This window comes from Halyomorpha halys, unplaced genomic scaffold (assembly GCF_000696795.3).
Source record: "Halyomorpha halys isolate HHAL.00 unplaced genomic scaffold, Hhal_1.1 Scaffold1750.1, whole genome shotgun sequence".
NCBI lineage: Eukaryota > Metazoa > Arthropoda > Insecta > Hemiptera > Pentatomidae > Halyomorpha > Halyomorpha halys.
Window position 1 is genome coordinate 10796 of NW_027110658.1, and position 26123 is coordinate 36918.

At 30.1% G+C, this 26123-nt stretch overlaps 1 long non-coding RNA gene across 1 annotated transcript; it reads left to right on the forward strand.

Annotated features, from left to right (window-relative positions):
* The first annotated feature begins 137 nt into the window (after positions 1 to 137).
* LOC106690514 (uncharacterized) lies at positions 138 to 9693 on the forward strand. Its single transcript, XR_010843799.1, has 3 exons — positions 138 to 264; positions 6092 to 6186; positions 9510 to 9693. It is a non-coding gene; the product is annotated as an uncharacterized lncRNA (long non-coding RNA).
* Positions 9694 to 26123: the final 16430 nt, after the last annotated feature.

The following is a 26123-nucleotide window of genomic DNA, read 5'->3' on the forward strand; positions in this document are numbered from 1 at the left end:
TAATTATAATTTTTTATTTTAGCTAAGTAAGACGTATAAAACATATTAAGAGTAGAGAAGCCTAAATCTGTTGAAAGGGAGTCATTCAACTTTATCTATATTTGTCCTTTTGATAGTTTAACAGCATAATTAATATTTTTTCAGAGGGCCTTACGTGTTGAACAAAACTCCAGACATTATAACGCGCAGCGAACACATCAATTATTTGACATACCAGAAGCACAGGGGTTTTCAATAAATACGGTTACTGCTAATAATTTTGAGGTAATAATTTTCATTTTAGACGATAACAGTACCCTTACAAAACACCTCAGTCCCACTGTAACTAATACCACTAATTATATGTATGCAGTAAAGTTTATAGATTTCATTCCAAATATTTTATTATTATTTTCTTTACAAAAAAAATAATAAAAATAGCTCTTTCAATTACATTTATAAAACAGTTTAAATTACCTATAAAAAAGCAAAATGTTTAATGACCTCCTTAATGTAGTGTGAACCTAAGCATCACCTATAGATCTATTGACTGTATGCTTCCTGAATTTAAAATAAATCAGTGAACTGCATGAGATAGAATGAGTAGACTCTCCGAAATGAAATTAAAAATACAACTATCGTATAATTAACAAAATTAAATTATATTTTGAAAAATAAAAGAATGAATCAATGAATCTGTATATAAAAAATGGAAAGTAGCAACCGACTAAAAATCGGCTCTAATTTAGGCTCACATTCAGCCTAAACATTGTTTATAATTATGTCAGGATGATTCTACCGCCATCGGTTATCTTGCAGCTCAGTATTGCCTAGGTTTCCTTGAATAGCTGGTAGGAACTTTTTCTTCTTGGCATAACGGGACACATGGGAGGACTGAAATTTTATGGAAATGCTGCAGTGTGCCGTTAGCATCTTCAAACAGGCTACTGATTGCCATCGATGTTAAAGCAATGGTACTCGTATGCAGCCTTCCAGCTACAAACAAGATACCTTGCTTCCTCTTGGCATTTTATTGAATTTTTTGATATTTTCTCCGATGTTACATCTAGCACCTGGACTTGCTTCCTAACGCATTTTGGAGCCTTGACTGAACAATCTATGTGTATTTTGGTTGACAAAAAAGGCCGCCATAGTTTGGCACCTATTGTAACTCAATTAACGTCACTGATTATGAGTTTCTTGCACGAGTTCACTTCCAAATTTTAGTTACTCGTTGATATCAGAGAGCTGCTCATTTCACTGCGAGACTAATTCCTTGTCTTAAAGGGTGAACGTTATCCAGAGGAATGTTGCATAGATTTTCAAGATATTGGACCGAAGTTTCCAATAGTTTCAGTAGTATTTTTAAGGGATTACTTGGGCTTTTATCAATTCGCAGAGGAAATTTTCATACTGAAAAAACTACCTTTATGCTTTCCTTTACCTCCTTTAGATTAAGGAATTCAGAGATTATTTTGCCTTGATCAAAGACTATTCCCTTCTTTTTTAAATTCCTTTAACTTAATCCGAAACTTCTCCCCATATCATTCTCAATACATTTATTTACCAGGAGTCGATCATCTTTTCTTGTCAAGGGCTATGGACAACCAAACATAACCGCTGGTTTTGTAGATGACCACTCATTCTTTGCAGTGAGAAAAAAACATCTATTTCCTGCTGCTACCCTGGCCTCTATTTCGCTCTCTTCTTTGTTGTCATCTGTTACCAGGCTTCCCAGGTACTTAAACTGGTTTATAGAACTGAAACTGCGATCTCTGAAAGTTAATTTACTATTCACTTCCTTTTTCCTTCTTGAACTTTTCATGTACACAATTTTATTTTCATTAACCTCGAGGCCTAGTTTAGCTGCTGCTTCTTAAAATTCCTAGAATGTTCCTAGTAAAGCTGTTGGGGTTCTGGCAGCAATGACCACATCTTCTGCATATCCTACATGTTGATACGATTGTAGATAGTTCCTCCTGGATTAGTTCTAATTGAGCGAACAGCTACTTCCATACCATAGCTTTCGAAAGCCCTGTTCTTTCCACACTGGTATATGCTTGTTTGAAGTCAAATAGAAAATGCATGCCAATGTTGAATTCATAATTCTTTTCCATTCCCTGCCTCAAGAAGAATATAATATGGTTACAAACATGAAAAGTTTTAAACTAAAAATACTCTGTCGTAAAACATTGCTTCATCCTACCATGATGACTGAAAATGGAAATTATAACAGAAGAATTTTATTTTAGTAAAATAGAATTTGGTAAAAATGTGTAACCATATAAAAATAGTCTTTTAATCTGAGACAGAAATTGTTCATTACTCTTCCTGTTAAATTGTTAACAGTCTTAAAGTTCTTTAGGTGTTGTTTCGTGAGGGGGAGGTAGACGAAGATAGTTTATTTTCAGTTTTATTTTAGTATCTCAAAAACTATCAGGTTCATCGCAAACATTCGGTACAATATTAATGTACTCTAAAAACTCTAACAAAAAAGTTAGTTTTTTTTTTAACTTTGTTATTAGACTATTAGAGCCCGTGGTAGCCGAGTGTTAAGGCTTTACCTAGGTAACCTTGAGTTCAGAAGAAGCAACGCCGCATAGTGTTGTCGATTGTGAACTAGTGGGACAAAAGTACAAAAACGATGAAGGGCGTATTTCTACCATATGGTAGGATGACAATGAATATGACAATAAAAAAAAGGGTGGTTTTATTTTAGATTTATTTTTTTTTATGGATTAACAAATTGAAAAGTAGGATAGTGATACGATTTTTTTCTAATTATAGTTTCGTACGAGCCTCCGATCCGTGGCGAGCGGCCAACATGTGGATCCACCTTAATGTTTTTAAAATGTGAGTGACAACCAAAATTTGTCCGAAATTGTAGTGTATTGTAAGCTAACCTTTAAAAAAGGAAGAAAGGAGTAAATGTGCAGGTACAGAAATTTTCCCTCTTAAAGGATGGTTAATTTCGTAATCTACCCTAAGTCGTCCATAGTCGGCTCCGCTCGGGGCTACCAGTACACTCTCGTCTCGAAAAAAATGGACTTCCACCATTTTGGGGGAGCTGAGGTAAACAATTACCAAATACACTTTGCCATCTCTGTAACATATTTTTTAATTCGGAGTTTGGCCGTTTGCGGCGCAGAAACCACTTGGCGGTAAGATTTCAAGCTAGCAGGTTGGTTTTATGTTTTATTCTCTTTTTTTCCCCTATCTTTATTTTACACCCCCCCCCTTCTTTTTTATTCTTTTCTCAATTTTCATTACCCACGTTATTAGTTGTGTTCACAATATATTATTATTGTTGTTTTCAAATTATTTTTTATTTATTTATTTTTATTTCTATTCATTTCTTATGTTAAACTTTACTTATATTTTGCCTCTTTATCTAATATAATGGTTGCATATTTCATTTGCTACATATATTTTCGTTCTCTCAATTTTATTTTTCATTCCATAGTTTTAATTTTTAAATTATTAATGAACAAATATATTCATTATTTGCATTATATAACTTAATTTTTATTTTACCTATGGTTGTTTACCTACATATTCAATTACCTATGTACACATTTTATTTTCTACTTTTCTCATCACTCTATTTTATTAACTCCATTCTGTACAATTATTTACTTTATATCATCTTGTATAGCAGTCCCGAGTGACAGACTCGATCAAAAGCCTTATACATGCTAAAATATTTTAGCTAATACCAAAACATCAAGAATAATAATAATAAAATTGTTAAAATACTTTTAGCGGGTCACCTTAAGGCTATGGCGGCCCACTAGTTTAGAATCTCTGCTATTAGTACAACAGCCCAAGAGGAGAAAAAAGGCAGTTATCTCACCCCAATTTTTAATTACTTTAATGAAAACTATGTATAATTAATAGGCAAAATTGATGAGTCTGCCAAGTATAGGTAGGGGGAATAAAAAATGGCGGCTGTTTCATAGTTCACTAATTTTTCATTCGGATCTCTATATCTTAAAAAGCAGCAACAACACAAGAAAACCTAAGAGAACGTCATTTAAAGAAGAGTAAATTTGCTAAAATATGAGCCCTAATAGAGTTATTTATGTTAAATAGTTTTCAAGATACAGCTTTTTAAAAAGAAACATTTCATAAAAATGTTGTATGGGACGTACTGAAAGATCGGTAGTTAGTGAATTCATTTTGAAAAAATTATATCTCTGAAACCATTTGACGTACAGATGTCTATTAGCACTCAAATTAAAGCTAGTTTAATGAGCTATAAAGTAGTTCCTTGATGTTTATCTTCGTAGGAGTAATATTTTACATGAAATTTGCTAAAATAAATTGATTTATAGTTGTTCGGACATATTTTCATTTCCCACTATTTCATCTACCCCTACGAAGATAAGTGTCATAAACTACTTTATAGTAAATTTCCTTTATTTTAAGTGTTGGCAGGCATATGTGGATCTTATGGATATAGAGATAAATTTTTTCAAAAATTCGACATTTTATAGGAACAACTAGAAATTAACATTTTTTGAGTTTATTTTGTCAAATATCATAAAAACCACTACTCCTACTAAGATAAACTTAATTAACTATTTTGTAGTAAATTTAACTAGCTTTAATCTGTAAGTCGAATAGTTTCTGAAATGAAGTTTTTCATAAATCAAACACCAAACTATAGTTCGATAACTATTGGACGTAAATAGCTCTTTCAGGGCTAATATTTCAGCAAATATACTCTTCTCTAAATAATGCTCTCTTAGATTTTCTAGTGTTGTTGGTAGTTTTTAAGATAGAGCTCCGAATAAAAAATTATTCTTTTGAAACAGCCGCCATTTTTTATTCCCCCTACCTATACTTGGCAGACTCATCAATTTTGACTAGTAATTATACATAGTTTTCATTGAAGTAATAAAAAATTGGGGTGAGATAACTGCTTTTTTTACCTTCTCGGCTCTTGTAATATAAGGAACCTTCCTCAATATAAGCATTCTTGATTATTGATTCTTTGGAGAATAGCGTCATTTCATAGGGTCCTTTATATGCCTTATCAAAACTTTTTGTTCAAGGAAAGATTGGACCTTGTCCGAACGGGTGCCAATTAAATAGTGATGATAATTGAAATTTAATTTGATTTTAACTGCGATTAAATATATGATCCTTAAGCACAACACATTTATATTATTTATTATGATGTTAATTAGTTCGACTGATAGAAGACGTTGGGATGTAATTTTGCCAGAAAAAAAGGATGATAGCTAAGATATCACCCTACTTAAAATACTTGACAGGATTGCCACCCATACCATATTTACCGGTAGAATGCCGGTTTTTGACTCCGACCATGGGATGTGATTTACGATTTTACATCATTTTGACAATCCTACATTCCCTGAAAATGAGCCTTCTTGACAAAAATTTCAAATCTCAATACCTTTTCAACAAACAAGCACCTATTAGTGCTCAAAATGAACCTAATAAAATTCACTTGAAGTACCTTGTAATGGGCTTGTTTGTAGAAATATGATTTTCCATGATATTTAATAAAATAAAATATAAAAATTATGATTTCTCATTTTTTGAGAAGGAGCTCCATATTTATTAAATTTACTCTGATTTAGGAAAGGTATGCGTAATCGCGTGGTTGATAGTTTCCAAGATATTGAACCCGGAATAAAAAGTTAAAGAAAAATTTTAGGGATTATTATTGAATAAAATGAACCTAGGAAGTAATAGTTACAATAGGGAGTCTTCCGATGTCGCACACTTAGACTTTTAATGTCAATAACATGTAATAAATAAGACCGACTTTTTACTCTTCCTGAGCTACTTGGATTGTAGGCTCCTATTTGATTTTCAATAAGGAATACAAATTAAGCAATATATGGGTAAATAAAGGGGGAAAAAAGTGACGATCTGCCTAGTTCCTTACCTTATTCCCACTACTACACTTTGCATATATATGTATAATTGAATGTAAAATATGCTGGCAATTGCCCACCGAATCCGAGATATTTCAATATCAGGATAGCGAAATATTCATTCATGATTTAATTTTCAGTTCTAGTTTTAAACAGAAACCCCCCAAAAATAACGTTAATAAAATAATTAAATTTTGTTGCAGGAGGAAGAGTCAAGTGGTATAATATTCAACAGACCTATAAATCAATCACAGGCAGGAGCAATCCCTCGTCAGCACCTACCACCTGGAGATCCCAGGTAAATATTTTGACCTTATTAAAGAAATGATTGTCTAAAAAGAGTTGGTACTTTTGAAAAATGAAATAAGTGAAAATAAAACAATGATCTCTTAGGAGGAATTAAAAAATATACTAGCAATGTGGAATTGAGGGAAAACCATTTAATAAAAATTATTTTGCTTAAATGGTCATAAAAAAAAAAAAAAAAGTTGGAATTAAATCGTTCTTTAAATTATTAAGAGACAAACGGAAGCTAGAGGGGCGGGCTTTAAGGCTAAGTATACAATATTTAGTTTCAAGAGATGGCAGCACTTTCGGGACAAATTTACTTTCCTTATCATTTATATACGGAATAATACATTTTCCATCTGTAAACGGATTTATCATCTAGAACCCCACAGAAGTTACTGAAATAGGTTCATTAATATTGTTTGTAATTATTTTGGCATTTAAAAAATTTATCTTTGTTATTGTTCGTAAATTAAAAAAATTGAGGTTATAGGCACTCTACCTCAAGCAAATAAAACAAGTCTGCGCAAACAGATTCATTTTCGATAAACATAAGATGATCGTAAAAGTTAACTCATATTTTTGAATCTTATTTTCCTTATAACTCGATTTGTGTATTCTTGACCTAATTTCAGTTCAATCTATATTAAAAAAACTCTAAATGCACTTAACAGATACAAAATTGGACCATCGGTTCAGGAGAAAATATAAAAGTAAAATCTACTCATTTTGGTGCGTCCCATGAAACGGCGATGGAAAAAATACTACAATTTATGATTCTTTATATATACACACACAATAAAGTGTTATCTATACTCGTAAACTAAAGGTTCCTTAGCATCTAAAATTCTAGTAACTGGACTTCGTCGTAATTCCCGTTCTCCACTCAATTTGCTACTTAGAAATTTGAAGAACAAATAATTCCCACTACTTTTTGTTCACCATTTAGGCAATATAATTGAAGTAAAATACGTCAAAATTGTTTATAAATAAATTATATTCCTCTACATAAGAGATCTTTATGTTTTAAACTTATAAATAGCGCTAACCCTTTCCGGAAACAATGCATATAAGTTGTGATGTAATAATTTGTCGAGTTTATTAAATCCTTAAGTGGGTTTTTCCTCTGTAAAATTTAGGGCAAGATAATTTTTATTTTTATTAAATAAGTTTTATAGTTTTCGAATGTAGTTGCTATTATTTAAAATTTTAAAGATGTAAGTATTGTAAAATAGCATAGAGGTTTTCCATTCACTAGAATCCTGACTGTTTTCGCTAGTTTTTCCCTTATTTCTTCTATCTATAGAATGCGAAATATCACTCACGTAAATTTTATTTTTCCAGTTCTCTTGTAAACTAATTCAGTCATACACTGGAGCCGATTCCATGAACCACAAACCTCCACTATTCGATATCAGTTCTCGCAACAGTAAAGAAATAAGAGTCTTTTACGAATAATTACGAGAACAGGAAGAAAGTATCCTCAGGATAATCCGTAGGCACGGATCTTTTTCTGATGGTGTCCAATGTAACCAAATAAAAGTTCGGAAATCTAAATATAATTATAAATCATACAATTAGGGAGATCGAGAAAGTCACAAGGTCGAATTTGGGAATATTTAATTGATTCAAATTCCCTTTCTGAATAAACATTGACGCAATAAATATCTGAATAAACACACCCAGCCCAACTTTCATTTGCCTATAATGGAGAAGGCAATTCCTATTCAGACCTTGCCGCCTCTTACACATTTTTAGCTTTGCTTATCATTGCTGATAGTAGCATTATGCCCACCAAGAAAACCTCCATTCTTCACCAAAGCGCAACATGCAACCTTAAAAAGGCCGATTGGATCAAGTACACAGCTCTTCCTCACAAAGGAATTACCTTGGATGAAGGGAATGCTATCCTGAGGGTTGCATATTAGACCATACCCAAAGGTTTGATTAAATTCGCCTCGACATTCAGACCAACCCTCTTCAACATCATGGTCGATGATATTATTGATGGTAGTAACTAAACATTCTAGACAAAAGTACCGAAGCTGTTAGAAAGTCGGCTCTGGTAGGGAATCCTAATAACGTTTCACAAATGTTGTAAAGGAAAAAACGCACTTACGGGTTTAATTAACTCCACAAATTGTAACATTACAATTTATACATAGAGTTTCCGGAAAGAGTCGGTGCAATAAACAATACATACAATACAATAAACATTGTTATCAACTTTTTTTTAATATACACTCAAAATCAGCGTAATCATCAAAAGTAACGGTAGGGATCTTCATCAGATTCAGAATGACTCATTTGGTGGACTGCTATTACTCACTCAGTGGTGGCTTTTCTATTTGAATAGCAATGTTGAAAGCATCGCTTACGTCAGTGTGCCCAACTATTATGTTAGCTTATTTAGCAGAGACTAGTGTAATAAAATTAGTTAAGTAAGAGCAATGGCTCCAACAATGGCCACCCATTCTCATTCATCAGAAGAAGGAGGTGTCAGAGAAGGATCTTCCTTTTCCTGTTTAACAACTTTTTGTAAGTACACGTCTCCCTACTTCTTGAGAATGGAAAAAATAATAGTTATATTGTCTGGAGAGAACGTTAAAGCATTATTTTTGGAGAAAAGGTTTATCTGGGATGAAGGAAAGTTGGAACTTCACCATCTGTAGATAAGAGTGAGTAGAATGTGTTCTAATTGATGGATATCTGGACCTTGTTTCATAATAAAGTACAAACTAATACTATTAGTCTTGTCGATTTAACTTAATACAATTACACTGACTTGTACAGTAGTAACTTGTCCTTTTTAACTCCTGTAATATCACTAATAGTCCTCCCTATTATGAAAAAAATAAATAAATATTAGTGTAATTAACACGTTGTTTCAATACTTGTATTTTGAACAAATACTATTCTTGGCCTGCTGAAAAGTTGACAGTAAATTTGAGGAAGAATTAATTGCATAGAGATCAAGTCTCATGTACCATTGACGGCTGTTGTACATGGTGACATTTTAAAAACCAAGAGATAGGAAGATATTTCAAGGAAATGCTCTTCTGGATTACGACCGAGGAAAATTTTTAAGTCAAAATTTTTTAAATAATAATAATTGTCAACGAATGAATAAAATACAATTTAAAAGTAAATGAGGAGAAGATGGTTGGGGGTGCGGTCAATGAAACACAAATAAGTATGACTAACTTATTTTATTCTTATTATTATTTATTCTTCTCCTCATTTATCATCCACGGTCAACTATCTCTCATAATTTAAAAGTAAATTTTAAAATATGTTTTCTTTTTTTTTTTTATTGTATTTATTATTTTTCAGACTCTCAGTACCAAAAACCAGAGGTTCATTAGGAGGAAGAAGACAAAAGTCTATTTTCACCATGCCACACAACCTATCAGAAAACAACCCCTAGGATATTTGAGGATTCGTTGAAGAACGCATGTTTTGCTAAATTTCCTCTATATTGCATCATTTAGTTCATCGAATAAATTATAAATAATAAAGATTTAGATAATAACAAAGATTCCTTTAATTCCAAAGATCAATTTATATTACTCATTTAACTAAATACGATTAGACGATATCATTGAAACTATAACTATAAGTGAAAAAATAATTTTATCCTGAGACAAATGCATGATTCACACATTGGGATCAATTGTCTGACAAACACTTAGAAAGTTTCAGTATGCAGGTTAAAATCACAATAAAACATTAGGTTAAAGTGATGCGGAGGTTTTTTGAGTAAATTCAGTAAACAGTGGGTTTATAAACAGTAGAACATTTTTACATTTACGGAAAGTAAGATGAGGTGAGTGACAATTTATTTTAGAGCTGACAAACTGGCGACTCAGGTGGCCGATAATTTCCCAAAGGTCTTATCTTATGGAACTATTTCATTGTCAAGGCCCTGTATAACAATAATCTGTCTCCAGTGGGTCCTGAGTAAACACGAAAACTTTATATATATATTTTTTTTTTTTGAGACTCTTTGATTTGATTATTTTCTGAGAATTTTTTTTTCCAGTTTTATATATAGTATATATGTTTTAAAAATTTATTTTATGATTTGTTTTTCTGGAAGTGAATGGTATTTTTGTTCAAAATGGACAAAAATAATACGGAACTAGACATAAATACGTCCTGCGAAAATTCTATTGTCTCCACAGAGGAGACCAGAAGTCTCAGAAATAAGTGAATCAGACTCACAATATTTAAAAAGACGATCACTTCAAAAGCAGCACCGAACATTGCCCCCGCGTTCGCGGTAAACTCACCTAACAAGAAACAAAATCAATCGGCTAACTAAGCTTCCCACTACGCAAGCACTCGACTGTCTTTCAGGCAGAAGTGTTTGCTTGTCAGCAGCTTTATGCCATGAAGTCACCAACTGTGAAAGGACTGGCATCACCATCTTTTCAGATAGTCTGTCTACCCTTCAAGTCTTGGAGTCACCTCTAAATTGGTAAGAGAGAGTAAACAAGCCTTAGAATCATTAGCGTGCTTAAAGAAGCTTCAGCTTATGCGGGTCCCAGAACACAAGGGAAACACAGGTAATGAAAAGCTGAGCACCCTCCTATAGGACCAGAGCCATTCCTAGGCATCTCTAAAAAGGTATCAGAGAAAAGTAGTTCTTGACTGAACATGGAAGACAGCAGGCAAGGAGTGGAGGGACAGGTAGGGCTGAGACAGGCCAACATTTTAATAACTAAACCCTCTACTTCTAAAACTAAGTGGCTGCTAGGCCTAAAATGAAACAAACTCCGATTGTTAATAGGAGTTCTTACAGGTCATTGCAGACAATCAGTGTTTATACTTTGTGTGGTAAGGACGCATTTAGCGGATTGAGCTCCAAAGGATTAAGTACTTGAGTCTACAAGCGATAAGTTTTCAATTTCTTTTATTTTATTTTTTTCTACAAAGCATATCTCTCTGTTTAGATTTTTCTTTTTGATATATATATTCTGTTATTATTTTGTTTTTTGGATCTTAATTATTAAATATAAAATCAGACGGTATGTCTGAGTATCCCCCCTTAACACGAAAGAATGCAAAATTTAAAACAAATACTACTAAAACAAACTACATACAAGCAAAATGCATAAGGTTTCTTGTTATAAAAAGAGACGAAAAGGATGAAGAAGAAATTCGTTAGATTTCAGAAGAATATCGCCGTTTTTTATTTATAAAAGCATAAATAATTTGATCGGGGAAGTGAAAGTTGCTAAAAAATTAAAAGATGGAACCCTCCTAATCGAAATTTTTACAAATATACAATCAGAAAAATTACTAAAATGTGAAGCAATGTTAAATAAAGTCCCGATTAAAGTAGAACCGCATGGTAAGTTAAACCAGAACCAAGGTGTCATATGGTGTCCCGACTAAAATTTTTGTACACTAGATGAAATAAAAGAACAATTAGAAGCACAAAATGTAGAAAAGGTTAAAAGATTGACATATTTTAAAAATAACGAAAAACATAATAGCAATAATTATCTTCTAACGTTTAATAACCCCACTATTCTGCGCGAAATTAAAATAGGATTTTATGATATTACTATAAAACAATATATTAGAGTATATATTAGGTGTACTGTCTCTATGCGATTTGGACCCATAAAAGCAACATGTAAAAGCAATCCACTTTGTCGTTACTGCGGGGAAAATAGACATGAAGGAATGCAGTGCGAAAAACCTTTAAAATGTGTAAATTGTCCCGGTGAGCACAAGTCTTTTTCAAAAATGTGTCCAACTTTTATTAAGGAAAAAGAAATTAACAATATACTGGAGACCGAAAAAATTACCTATACAGCAGCTAAGAAAAAATATGAATCAATAATTAATATCAACCATGAATTAATATGACACATGTGTGCTTGCAGTTAATAAAAACCCTTTAATTGTATCCCAAACTCTCCAATCTCATATAACAGCCCTCAAAGAATGGTGTTGTGATTGTAGGATTAAAATAAATTTCAACAAATCCCATCAAATCACCTTTACACTTCGTCGTAAACTTACCGACTACCCTACTAGTTTCCTTTAATAATGTTGCTCTTACCTTACTAAACTTCCAATCCATTACAAAAGACTGATCTACATGACTCTTATAACGACAAACGGAGTTCAGCTTTGGTGCTCCGCTAAGCCATCGAATTCCTCCCGAATCCAATCCTTACAAGTCAAAATCCTCAATGCTCCTTATTTTGTCACAAATCAAATCATCCATCAGGACCTCAATGTGCCATATGTTACCGATTTGGCCAGAACAAGATACCAATCCTTCGATGATAAACTTAACCAAACCACCCAAACCCACTTGTTTCTAACCTGACTTCCCCTTCATTACCTAATAATACTCCTAGGCGTCTGAAAAGAAGATTCTCCTTACCCCGACTAAGACCAAGCTGGTGAGCTACAAGAGGTACCCGGACGGATGTGGACCAGGAAAACTGGACATACCGATCAGATGCATAAGATAAGGTGCAGCTTCATCAGTAAAGCGCTCAACCATGCGCTGCACCACAGTAACACTAAAAATATTGTCCCAAAAAAAAATAAATAAATAAATGTAACTCACTAATATTATTATATAATTCTATAATAAGAATATAAAAATAAATTGTTGATTTTTTGGAGGAGTGGCATGCGTAAGCTCAGTACACTACCAGACAATTTTTTAAGGAGGAAAATTCCTCCAAAAATGAGATTGAGAATGAAATAGAAAGGATGTTATTCGAAACTATCCGTTAATATCACTCCCAAAGATTCATATGGGTTATTTACCTGGAAAGTAAAGCCCCTAACACCAGCCTCGACAGACCAGCCCTCTTCAAGTAATGGTCGATGATATTATTGATGGTAGTAATGAAACTCCCTAGACATAGGCGCAGAACCTCTTAGAAAGATGTGAAGCAATCAATGACACCATCTTACAAGCGGCAAATGCATCAATACTGATGACACCTGGGTTGCCGAAAAGACCATATGTCCCATGGTATAATGACGAATGCAAGGAAGTCATTAAAAATCGTCGAAGGGCATACAAAAAATTCCAAAGGTCAATGACTACCGGTAACTTAATAGAGTATAAAAGGCAGAGAGCACTTTGTAGGAGAACATTTAATCAATGTAAAACCTGACATTTTAGTTCTAAATTGTGAAAATCCACTTGAAGTAGTGACATATAAATTGACAAATTTTCAGGTTTTACGTTACATTACCTCAAGAAAGATTGTAATCTCGGTCTTAATGTTTTTAAATACATAACCCTTATTTTGGCTTTGTTTGCAAGCGATGATTGGGAAATCATCAGGAAGTTTGATGCCTTATATCTTTGTTAATATGCAAAGTATTAAATTCTGAATTTTTTCAGTTTAAATCTCTAGTTATTCCTGATTCTTAATCTACATCTAGTATATACTAGGTATTTTGTATGTCTAATTGGTATTGTTATAATTTATTTCGAATAAATCACTTTTTTAAGAAGTGTCTATCGGACTCCATTTATTAAACTGGCGCCCAGAAACAGAAACTGCGGAAGTTCGGATTGCTAAAATCTGTCGGTAATAATTACTTGTGTAATGAATTATTCCACATCAGACTCAAGTATCAACTCTTTATCCGCCGAATGAGGAAGAAAGAAGAAATAAAATTGTTGAATAGGAGTCTTCACTACCTCTGTTGCTGAAATAACAGGACGACTTGCGACCATTTGTCTCAATCTGTATACTTCAAGACCTTGTAAGTACTCATTATATCTTGTATTTTTAAGGTAGGATTAAAAATAGAGTTTAGTTTATCATATAATTATTTATAATTTGATTATCTTTTTCTTTCATCGAATTAAATTTATTTAAAAAATGCCAGAAATTTCTTAAGTACTAACACATGAAATTTTAAAATGTATTCCAAGATATGAAGGTACGACATTCAAATTAACTCATTTCATAGCAGTTTGTGAAGATTTATATAATTTTTTATTCCAATGAAAAGATTAGAGAAAGAAAATCAAAACCATTAGCTTTTATTTAATGCATCAGAAGAATTAGGAGCCGTACTTCTTAATTTACCTATAAAATCTACAGAAAATATATATGTAGGTTTAATTAAAGAAATTAATAATAATAAATAAAAAATTGAAGAAGGTTTAATTAATATTATGAAAGTAAGTGCGTGATATAATGAATGTAAGTGCGTAGTTTATTCCCATCCCCAAGTACTCATGACTATTTGTCCGAAACCTGAGGAACTGTACTTTTGCAGATGATTTAGCGATTGTTTGAAGGTCTGAGAACGTCAATACCATTAAAAACGAGTTAAAAGTTAAATTAATCACTGGTACACATTTATAGGCATACAAATTTCCACAATGAAAACTTTATGACTCCACTTTATTCGAAAGAGAAATACGGGTTCGGATAGGTTCACCATATAAAACTGTATAGGACATTTGTTTGTGCTAAGCTGAATCATGAGTCATTTATTTATAGCTCTGCCCGTGGCTAAGCTCGATTCAGTCATCACATACGAATCTGTATTGCAACCTGCGCACTCAGAACCATTCCCATTCACAGCACTTACTCTGAAGTAGGCAAACCTCCCCTAACATTTAGGAAACAAAAACTGGATATAAATTGTTTCCAAATTATTTCAGCAGACAAATCATTCCACACATAAATATATTTTCCGATTGAAATTCTCCATAGCTTTTCGGCATAAACCAAGCCCAACACTTCCTTTAAAGAAAGAATCACTTTGGCTAACTCAGCACTTGGAGCGATTCCGTTCCTGAAGGCTGAAACTCAGAATCCACACTGGACTCTAAAACAATGCTACATCTTTCCTATATGCACAAAAAAAAACCTCAACCACCTCGTCTTTTGTTACCCGCGATTCAACCAATAGATTTAAATTATGCTTAATATATACCACTGCACTTCACGTGTTAGCATCAGCCCCCCATTTTTGGCCTTTCATAACTCAAAGGACAATTTTAATAATATCAGATTCATTGAGCTCTCTAAAATGTTTGAGAAACATATACCAGATCTGTATAAGATCCACTCATCATAAGAATTCAATCTTTCTTTTTAAAACTATCAGATCAAGGTAAGTCCATAAAATTCTTATGGGTCCTGAGCCACATTGCCATTGTTGGCAACGAGCTCGCAGACAAAGCTGCCATAGAGACACGTTGGCACCGCCATTCTTACCCCCAACTAAGTAGACCTCTTAAAATAAAATATCCGAAAGAAGGCAGGCTATGTGGGATCAAAAGAATAGTAAAACCATGGCCTATATCATACCGCAGCGGCCATAGAAAGGAAGTTGTTCTAACGCTTGAGAATGGGCCATACTGTCCTCATGCACCTGCACCTCCAACGTGGTAATATTGGCAATATATTCTCACGCTTAAGCATATTTTTGAAGAATGTCCTCACTATTTACCAACCATAAACAGACTGACCCACATCTATCTGAAGTTTGTGAGAACTTCATCTGTGAGGATGAGGAAGCTAAAATCACATTGGTGTTTACATCTTTAAACAGTATCACTTCCTTTCAAAATTATAAACATCTCTGGGAATGTTAAGCTTTATAATTATAACAATCCATAGGTGTTGATTACCAAAAGGTTTTATGCCTTTAAACAAGATCAAACAAACAAATCATCTAGGGTTTGAATTATTGCATTAGAGGTAGAATCTTTTGGTGAAATTATAACTTCAAGTTTTAGTATAGATTACTACAAGAAAACAATTATCATTGAAAGGACATCCATAAGAATTCTTTGCCAGGGTTCTTTGGATCTTTCCATGTATGCAGTGGGACTTTTGCTGACATTTTCTTAACTTCTGTTCAGCTTCGACAGGTCTTAACACGATGCCCGATTTCAGAGTAAATGCCTGGCCTGGAGCAAATCGAGCGAGGTATTCCTTTCACTTTTACAATGCCAGTGGGAGAGGAGTGCAATTCTTGTAAAACATAAAGTGGAGTTTTCGGGGAACGTAAACTCTTAACTCATGCATTTTAATTAACAGTTCAGGATCTATGTAAGTTTCCTTTCAATTCTTTCAGCGATAACTGAAGATGTTTCAAAAATATTATTTCTCTAGTTTTATTCACCAAGAAAAATTCTTCTTTGAAATCTAACATTTTTTTTGTCTGAAAGTAAATGCTTTCTTGATAAGGTCATGTTGGTTATATGCTCTTTCATTTCTGGTTAAGAACCTGGAAACAAGAGCAAGTAGGTCTTTCTTAATCATCAATTAAATGCTATATAACTGCTGCCAACCAACCCATTTGAGCTCACATCTGTTCCTAAGGTCAAAAGAAGATGTAGTTTATATGGGGTTAATATTTAATCACTAGTTATTTTGGATTTCATCATTTTGAAATTCACTTGACACTTATCATACAGGTAATTTTTTGTATTTTCTTTGAGTAAACTATTTAATGGATGGAGAATTGAAGATGCACATGAAATAAACTTATACTGCTAGTCCTAAATAGAATCATCTTACCAACTCTTTTATAACTTATTTGATGTCAAAAATATTGAATTGATTTAGCAAATAATTAGTGTTTATTCTTGACCAAATGAAAATTATACCTTCTCAATCTTTCAATGCACTTAAATAGCATCAGCATAGAATGTCAATCGTAGCATTCCTCAAATAAATCTGTTTGAATTTAAATATCAGCAAAATAAGCTATTATGCTTTCAAGATCCATTTAAACTGGATCAATGGCTTTATAAAACTCATTAGGGGCAGTTTCAATACACAAAAAGAGGCATTCTAATTTTATCTTCATTCCTTTCTTTATTTATTAAATCCTTACTAATGTAATTAATTTTTTAGTAGAACATTTTTAAAAAATGTATATCAATATCATTCCCACTTGTGGATTATTTAAATTATCAGTAAACTAAAATCCTAGTCAAAATTATTCTCACATTTTTGATTGAATGTAGCAAGAAATGAAAATGGCAAATTGATAAAAAAAAAAAAGGTGAAAAAATGATTGACATGTAAATTGTTACATATATTTTTGATTACAATCAATTACCCAATATTAAAATTTTAAATTATATAATTATTAACATGTTTATATAATTTCATTAAATTCCATAACACATAATTAGTTAATATAGACATTTAATAACATGATTTACATGCTAAAAAATCATCAACAAATTATTAAGAGAGCAATCACATAAAAATATTTTAAGCTTTAACATCTCACAGATAAAACATTGTAAAGCTATACAGTCATATTTTATGATTATACAGTCATGGCAACAAGTGCACAGTCACAGACACATACATTATTACAAGTAATATTACAATTTGATGCCGTTACTACATATAGTTTTGATATCTAATATTTTAAGGAAATTTACAATTATATAATTTAGGCTGTTTAAGACTTGAATAATCACATAAGAAGAAACATAAATGCACTTAGATCATATCTGAAATGCATTTTAACAAACACTATAATCTTTACTCATTTTTTAATAAAATGATGTATAAAAAAATACAACTATTCAAGAAAATATATTTAAGTGGCAACATGGTTTATCAGTACACTAAGATGATCAGTCAATCATGGCATTAAATTTTTTTTTGCGGACGAAACATTAAAATAAATTAAATGTCAGGTTGAAGAAGTGGAATGATCAAGACAAATTAGTTTAACCAAGATCTTGTTTCACCAAATTCAAGAGTACATGAAATTACTCCAAGCTCTATATGTTAAGATTTCAAGTAAAATTGGAGGTGAAAAACTAATGTAAATTTTAAATTAAGTTTAAATAGATTTGGATTAATTAAAAACAAAAAATAAAAATACAACAATTCCATATCATAAATAGGATTGTATATTTTTCAGCTGTGTGAATGTAAACCACATTTTTTCTTTAAACATACATACTAAAATTTAAAAATTTTACCATTATAAATTACCAAAGGCTCATTTACATAAACAGTTGCATATTTTATATTGGAATATTCTACCTGCTATGCAGTTATTTACGTATAAAGCATAATCTAGACTTGCTTAATAATCCAATTTTAAGTTACTAACTCAATATTGATTAATAAATAAAAAAACAAATTTATATTACAACTATGTAAATTCTTAACTCAAAAGATTTTAGGTATAGATTTAAGATTCAACAACAGTTCATTTTATTACTGAGAACAGAATTTCTTTAATTGATTATTCAACATTTAACCAACCATAACATTTTCTGGAAGCCATTCAAATTCTTGGGAAATTGAAAAACCAAATCGCAACAATTTTAAAGGTTTTTTTTTAATTATAAGGACTTTATTGCCCCATCCTTTCCTTACCTCCTATAAAATGATACAGTTTATGTATATAAAAAAAAAAATATGAACCACTTAATAACAAAAGCATATCATGCAAATAAAACAAGATCATTTTTTCCTTCTAAATATAAATAAAATAAGACACAATTATATGATTCATGGAATTATACCAAGAAATGCTGTTCCTTTTTTATTAACTATTATTGAAACATAAAAATTACCTGATTCAATCATTAAGTATAAAAGTTTCTTCAGATCATAATACAATAAAATATTTTATACACACAAACGTTATAAATGAATAAATTATGGCATCAGACATATAAAAATATATATCTTATATTTTCTGGGAAACTAGTATAATGCATATAAAACCTATCATCACAAACCTACACATTTATAATGTTTTAAAGGTAGATCTTTCAGTTAATAATTTATTTTGTACTAATTTCTGTTTTATAAAAATAATAATAGGATCAAAAGATGACAAACAAAATATGAACAGTTCGAAATTGCTCCAACCAAATACAAAATAAACCCATAAAATGGCTTAATAAAATAGATTTCCTAGATCTATGGATAGAGGAAAATTATTAATGAACTCCAAATATAAAATGGAATGTATATTCCTTCAGTCCGCACAATTTTAATCAATAGTGACAAAACAGCAATAACAGTAATTGTATTAGAAATTCTGATCCATTGGTCATGGTCTTCAAACTTATGAATTTACATTTCATGAACTTAAAACGTAAATAAATCTTTATTTTGATGGAAACTAACAAATTTCTATCCAGAATAAAACAATGAAAAAAAAAAAATGCGTAAAATTGTTATTTTGTTGTATTCAATTCTGATTCATATAAAATTGAATTGAAATTTGGTGAAACAATGGAAAATAGAAACCAAAAAAGGTCTAAAAAAAACTAAGGTAAAACTGGTTACATCAATATCAATTCTATTATTAATGCACAATTCATTAAATTTTGATATTAATATTTTCTATATACAAATAAATTTATAACATGAATATAAAGAGTAATTATTTCATTATTAATATAATAAATGAATTATACTTTGTTAAAACCTTCAACATATGATATCTGTACAAGATATATCAACTCCCTATTAAGAATGAAATTGTTTCCTTATTTTAATTAACAAAAGGCCTAAATAAAAGATTGACGATGTATGTTATAAACTTGTGAACACATAAAAGAAATCAATAGATATATCAAGATAATAACAGCTAGAGAGGGAAATATAAGTCGAGAAAGACTTATTCTAACCACAGGTACATATCCAAATTTAAAAATGGTATTTTTTAATGAACAGCTTCCAAAGAACAATGGTGACTCAAAAAAAAAAAAATTTAATTCGGTCAAATCATAAAAAACTTAAAACGTAATGTAAAACAAAACAAAGATTTTGATTTAAAATTTAGTAACCAAAGGATATTATAAATATTAATGTACACACATCTATATGTATATATATATTAAGCATAACATTATAACGAAATTATTAGAATTATATTTTGAAAAAAAAAAAAGTTCAATATTATATTAATAGATTTTTTCCCTGAAATTTTCTTTCATAACTTATACTCAGATTCGATCTCGAGAAAATTGAGTTCGATCAAGCGTAGAGAATTTCTGTCATTTTATAGTTTATTTTCGTATGAACCTTAGTATTACGTATTATTAAAAGGATCTATCTAATTAGGAATTTCTTATTGTGATACAGATATCAAAACCATTGTTTTAGAATAGAATAGAAATACCAATATTTAAATGGTTAAAACGAGTTTTTAAACTTTTATGAAAAATGGGTGATTAGTAGAAAAAATATTTTTAATTTGTCAGTGAAACGATGTTTTTATATTTTAACCATTTTTCAAATAATGGAAAGGTTCAAAGTAATAGGAAATGAAAAATAATCTGTTAGGTTGGTTTTTGACTTTAGATTAAATTTGGTAAAGAGTTTCTGTAGGTATTTCTGTGCACCTATAACTGATAATTTCCTTTCTACTTTTTTATTTTTATTTTAACTTAACAAATTTTAATACTAAAAAGGAGAGTGCATGGCGTAACATCACCGATTATGATTAAATTTTTTTGGTGATTCTATAGTGAAAAAGAATCAACCCATACCCAACAGTTTCGTCCTGAAAAAAATTGATATGTTTTTTCCAGGGTATTTAACTTTTTTCTCAGCTTCCATGGATGATACGACTGGATTTGTGGTGGATTTCTTTTTTTTTTTTAATATGAATTTACTAAAAAAAAAATTGATCAAAATCAGTGACAACAACTAACAATGCAATTCCCTGGTAAGTACCATTTAATTAAACTATCTTTGCATGTAGTACCTAATTTAGACATGTATATTCTTTTTATGATTTGTATATTTAGAAAAGATTTCTTATTAGAAGTTTATTTTTTCCTCCAAATATTTTTCCCTGATAATTATTTTCAAAATGGAGGATCCATACTTATACGTGTGGTTGACCAATATCCGAGCAAATATGGTTAATAAAATAAAAAACTCTAAACAAATTATTGTTGGGAATTATCCCAAAATAGAACACTAGTATCCTCAAGTACCTACATTTTTCATGGTACATTATATAAAGAGAATTGATTTAAATGTATATGAGAATTTTACATGTGATAACTCAATTAAATGTGCATAGAATATTACATAAATAAATAAGCAGAATATAAATTAGAAAAATAAAAGTAGCATTTCGAAAAAGACTATATACATAATTATAAATAAAAGATTAATGAAAAATTAAGATTCTTGAGAAAAAGAAGTAACATTAAATTTACTCTATACAACTAAAAAAACAACTTATGATTAATGCAATGATTCAGAAATTAATAGGAAGGAATGGAATAATGTAATGCACAGACTTAGTAGTTTTTTGTACATTATAAACAACACATTGAACAATAAAATACAAAATTAGAATCCTAGAGAATAATAACATAAATTGCAAACAGATTTTTTTTTCTCTGAATCAAAAACTCCTAAAAGGACCAAAATATTAATACTAGAACTGAAATAAATTCAAAAATATTAAAACTAGGTAGCTAAGTTACATTTTGTTAATGTTTGCTATCATAGGCAAGACTTCTGGTTATCTGTTTAATTTAACAAAATCACAAAATAGCTCTAATAACTTCAGCAAACAAGAGCCCAATTTTAACTTAAAACAATACATAAAAATAGTTTTAAAGCAGATACGGAAATGTTAAAGAGAGGAAATGTCACAATTAATTTTTGTGAGAATTCTGAAGTGTACCAACCATTTAAATATACTTTCATACGCATTGTGCTCACACAGGCATACACATACACAGAATTAGCAAATGCATTTGGGTCTGCTTCCTACAAAACAGTGTATTTGATGTTATTAAAAAAACCAATCATGTAGATGTTACTCCTAGATCTCAAGGGCTCAGGAAAAAAAAGAAAAAAAATCATTTGCTGTCAACAGCATTGGAATGTGGACAATATAGGTTGGTGCCTGATATTAGTTTGTGATATGGTCATTGTCATGGTGTTATTGACTTGGATTTATATTGATTAATGACTTGACACGGCTGAAATAAGGTTAATCTACAGCTTAAAATTATATGCTATAATGGAATGCATAACATGTTAAAATATAAGTGCAAAAATTTGCATTCATTCTCCTCAAAGCATTGAGGGCTGAAAAAATAACCAGGGAAGATTAGATATTTTCAGGAAAGGAACAGTTGTGAGGCAGTCATCCTGATGAAAAGTATAATGATAGTCTCACAGAGGGTGAAATGAGAAAAGGAATTAAATACACTCTAGAAAACTTTTAAAAAAATAAATAAATAAGTAATTGCAATAAGAAACTAATCCACGAATGTTATTTAAATATATTAAAAAAAGTGATAAGAAATTTATAAAACAAATTTTGAAAACTTGAATAAAATTTACAATTGAAAACAAAGTATAAATTAGTAATGGTACTAATTTAAATACATAAAAAAAAAAAAACAAACAGAATGCAACATAATCAGAACAAAAATTCTTTGATGATGTGCCATCAAATTTTTTTTTTAAGTGTTGCATATTAAATCAAAATAATAATAATTTTGCAGGAATAAATAAATTATTTATAGAATCATCAATTATCAAATTTAATTATAATAAAATGAACCTAAAAATGTAACAATTAATAAAAGTAATATTTACAAAATAATATATACCCCTGAAAATTGGTTAAATTTTTAATTCCAACGAAAATTGGATGGTAAAAATATGACAATATAAATGTGAATATATTCTGGGAATAAAAAGTATTCTAAAAATATTAAATGATTATAACAACTATTTCATCTCAATCAATACAAATAAATAAAAGCATGCTGTGTTAATATGAAAATAAAAATTATAAGAGATTAATGTTAACAAATAAGTAAAACTATCAAAATGAAATCCAGAAGACCACCAAACAGTCTTATGATAAAAAATGAATAAATAATAAGACAAATTTGCCATTACATTTTTTAATGAATTTATATTTATCTTCATAATTATTTACTTCGGTCAACTGGCTAAAATGTTCAAGAGATTTTTCTAAGTCAATTATTAAATTTACATATGTACTTATCACAGCAATAGTAAATAAACAAGGTCATAAGATAACAGGTGTATAATAAATGTACGAAGACAACAAGGATTTTTCTATTTATAACAACAAAAGATGAAAATGAGTTATTATTTTTATTTTTCATTAAAAATAATGTATATTGTATGATTCCATAAATATTGTAATATTTACATACAGACTTGATAGTGGACCATATTGGTAACCATTCTACGTCCCTTCTATCCCCTTTCCCCCCTCCCAACTTATAAATAAATGCAACTCAACAAAAAGATAAATCTTATGCTAAATAAATATAATAACAAAATTACTAATAAAATTTATTAGGAGACAAACATTTTCGTGATTGAACAAATAAATACCGCAAATATTTAAAAAAATAAATCATCAACTTTTAGCATCAAATATAAAACATAATAAAAAAACTAATTTTTTAGAAGCAAGATTCTATGGGGTTAAAGTGCATGGTACACTCAAGTTCAATCAGCATATATTATTTCTTTTGTTTTTATACTTAGTAAAATTTCATTCAGTTTGAAATTAACGGTTATTAAGTTTGTAATTTATTTGATGAGTAATTTTACTTGAGAATAACTACTTGAGCAGAGAAGACTGGCAAACAGTACTAGAATAAATTATTGCAAGCAATGGGAACTTATTTATTATATTGTCCCAAGGTGGAAAACTACTACACCATTCCTAAAATCACAAAACAAATTTATATCAAACTGATATTGATAATCACAGGGATAACTAGAATCGGAAACTCTACCAGTCTACCAACCACCAGAGAAAGATTCTAAATGTATATAAATTACCACTTAAAAATGTCAACCAAAACAGTAATTTAAACATAATATTTATAATAATTGCTGATAATTGAAAAATAAAATCTTATTTACACTAAACTTCACATTTTTATCTGGGTGGTATGAATCACACAAAGGCATGCATGTACACACACACACACACAAACACACACACAATTATATATAAATATATATACCTTGAAACTTCTCCAAACAGACATTTCTCTACATTGGACATTCCTTATTTCAAAATAAATTCCATGAATTTCATCCACATATTATAATTATACTTTTCATACATTGTTTCTCAAAAAAGAAAAAAAATATTTTCTTCAGAGTATCTATTAGTTAAGATGCTGTGACAGCATTTCGCGATCTTCTCTCTTATTTTTTTAGAGACATAGAATACTAAAGCAAACTTATTATCCAACTTTAGTTCAGTCCTCAGTGGAAATGGCAAGGCATTATCTTCTGTCATAAGATTTTTTTATGTAGTTTATGTTGGTACAATTACAACATGAAAGTTTTTACGATATAATACATGCTTCACGGCTCTAATCAGTTAATAAGTATAGGTATTTTACACAACATCCCAATATGAAGAAGTATTTAATATCTAAGGTTTTCAATTTTGACATGAAGATTTTTTTTTTTTAAATTTTGTTATCTAATCTAATGATGAAGCAATTTGCTATTGCACACTCTGACTAGAAATAATTACACACAATTTGAAATTTACAATTAAGCAAACAGCTTTATTAACCTAATTCTCAATAATTATCAGAAATACTTTAAATGAATCTTGTTTATATGAACTTATTTATGAATACACTTGAAAAGTTCCACTAACATATCGGCCCTAACCAAGCATAGATAGTAGAGCTTTCTATATTTTACGCCCATAAAATAAAGTGAAAAAAGTTTCTTTATAATAAGCCTTAAAGACATATTTTTTACTATTGTATGGAAAATCTTAACAAAAATAATACGCAAAACATTCAAATTTCCGGTCTCATTGTAAATATGCAATATTTGTGTTGTAGAAAATCAAATAACATAATATTATTTTGATATAATTCACATAATATATATATATTGTATTAACATAATATTATATTAAAAAACATGTTATTATGTAAAATTTAAATGTTAACTCCAACAGTTGAATAAATATATATATATATATATATGTCTTTTAAAATATTTTTTTATTTTATTTTAGTTTCAACCTATATCTGCAGCTTGGAATAACAACAACCAATGTCCAAATTCCAGATCCTGAGAAAATTAAATTTCTCAAAGAAAAATAAAATTATATTAAATATTGCATATAAATTATGCAGTATCTCACTGGCATATAGAATTGCCAAACATTTGGATCAATTTTCTACCAAATACTATAACTGTATAACAGTTTTTGGACAAGGAGATAACAATAATATGGTCTAAATTTTAGGACAGAAACTACTATGAATTTTGATTTCCAAAATACAACCACAGATGCTAACAGCAAAGAGGGACAAAAACTTAAACAACTACTGATAATATCAATACTAAACATCAAATCCAAGTGAAGCAATGAATACAGACCTGAACGTTATTACAGAAGCTGGTATTTAGATATCAGTTACAGAATTCTCATGAATTCGAACGTTCAAAATGGCAATCCAATGTAACATAGAACATCGGATCAAGTTAAATGAAACGTTTAAACAAATTAAAAAACTCAAATTGTTGTCAAGTATTAAAGGGAATGAAGGACTTCAGTAGATTCTACATAACCAACTATTGTTGAAAAAAATATTTTTTAAAATAGCAGCCAGAAGTAGGAGCAAAAAAAAGTGTCAATTTTTGTTAAAATAAGAAAAATATTTTACACTATATATATTTACCAATCTTATAAATAATGCATTAAAATCAAATATTCCCCAAAAGAAAATTAAAAATTTTTTTTCTTTAAGACTTCTTGTTAGAGACACTTCTCTCTAACAGATAACTTCTGGTTCCCTCAACTATCTGTTAAAGGGAAGTTTCAGGATATATTTATGTAAATGTATGTATCTAATTGTACGTACACACACGTATGTTTGAACAAACATATAGTATGTATGTGGATATATATATATATATA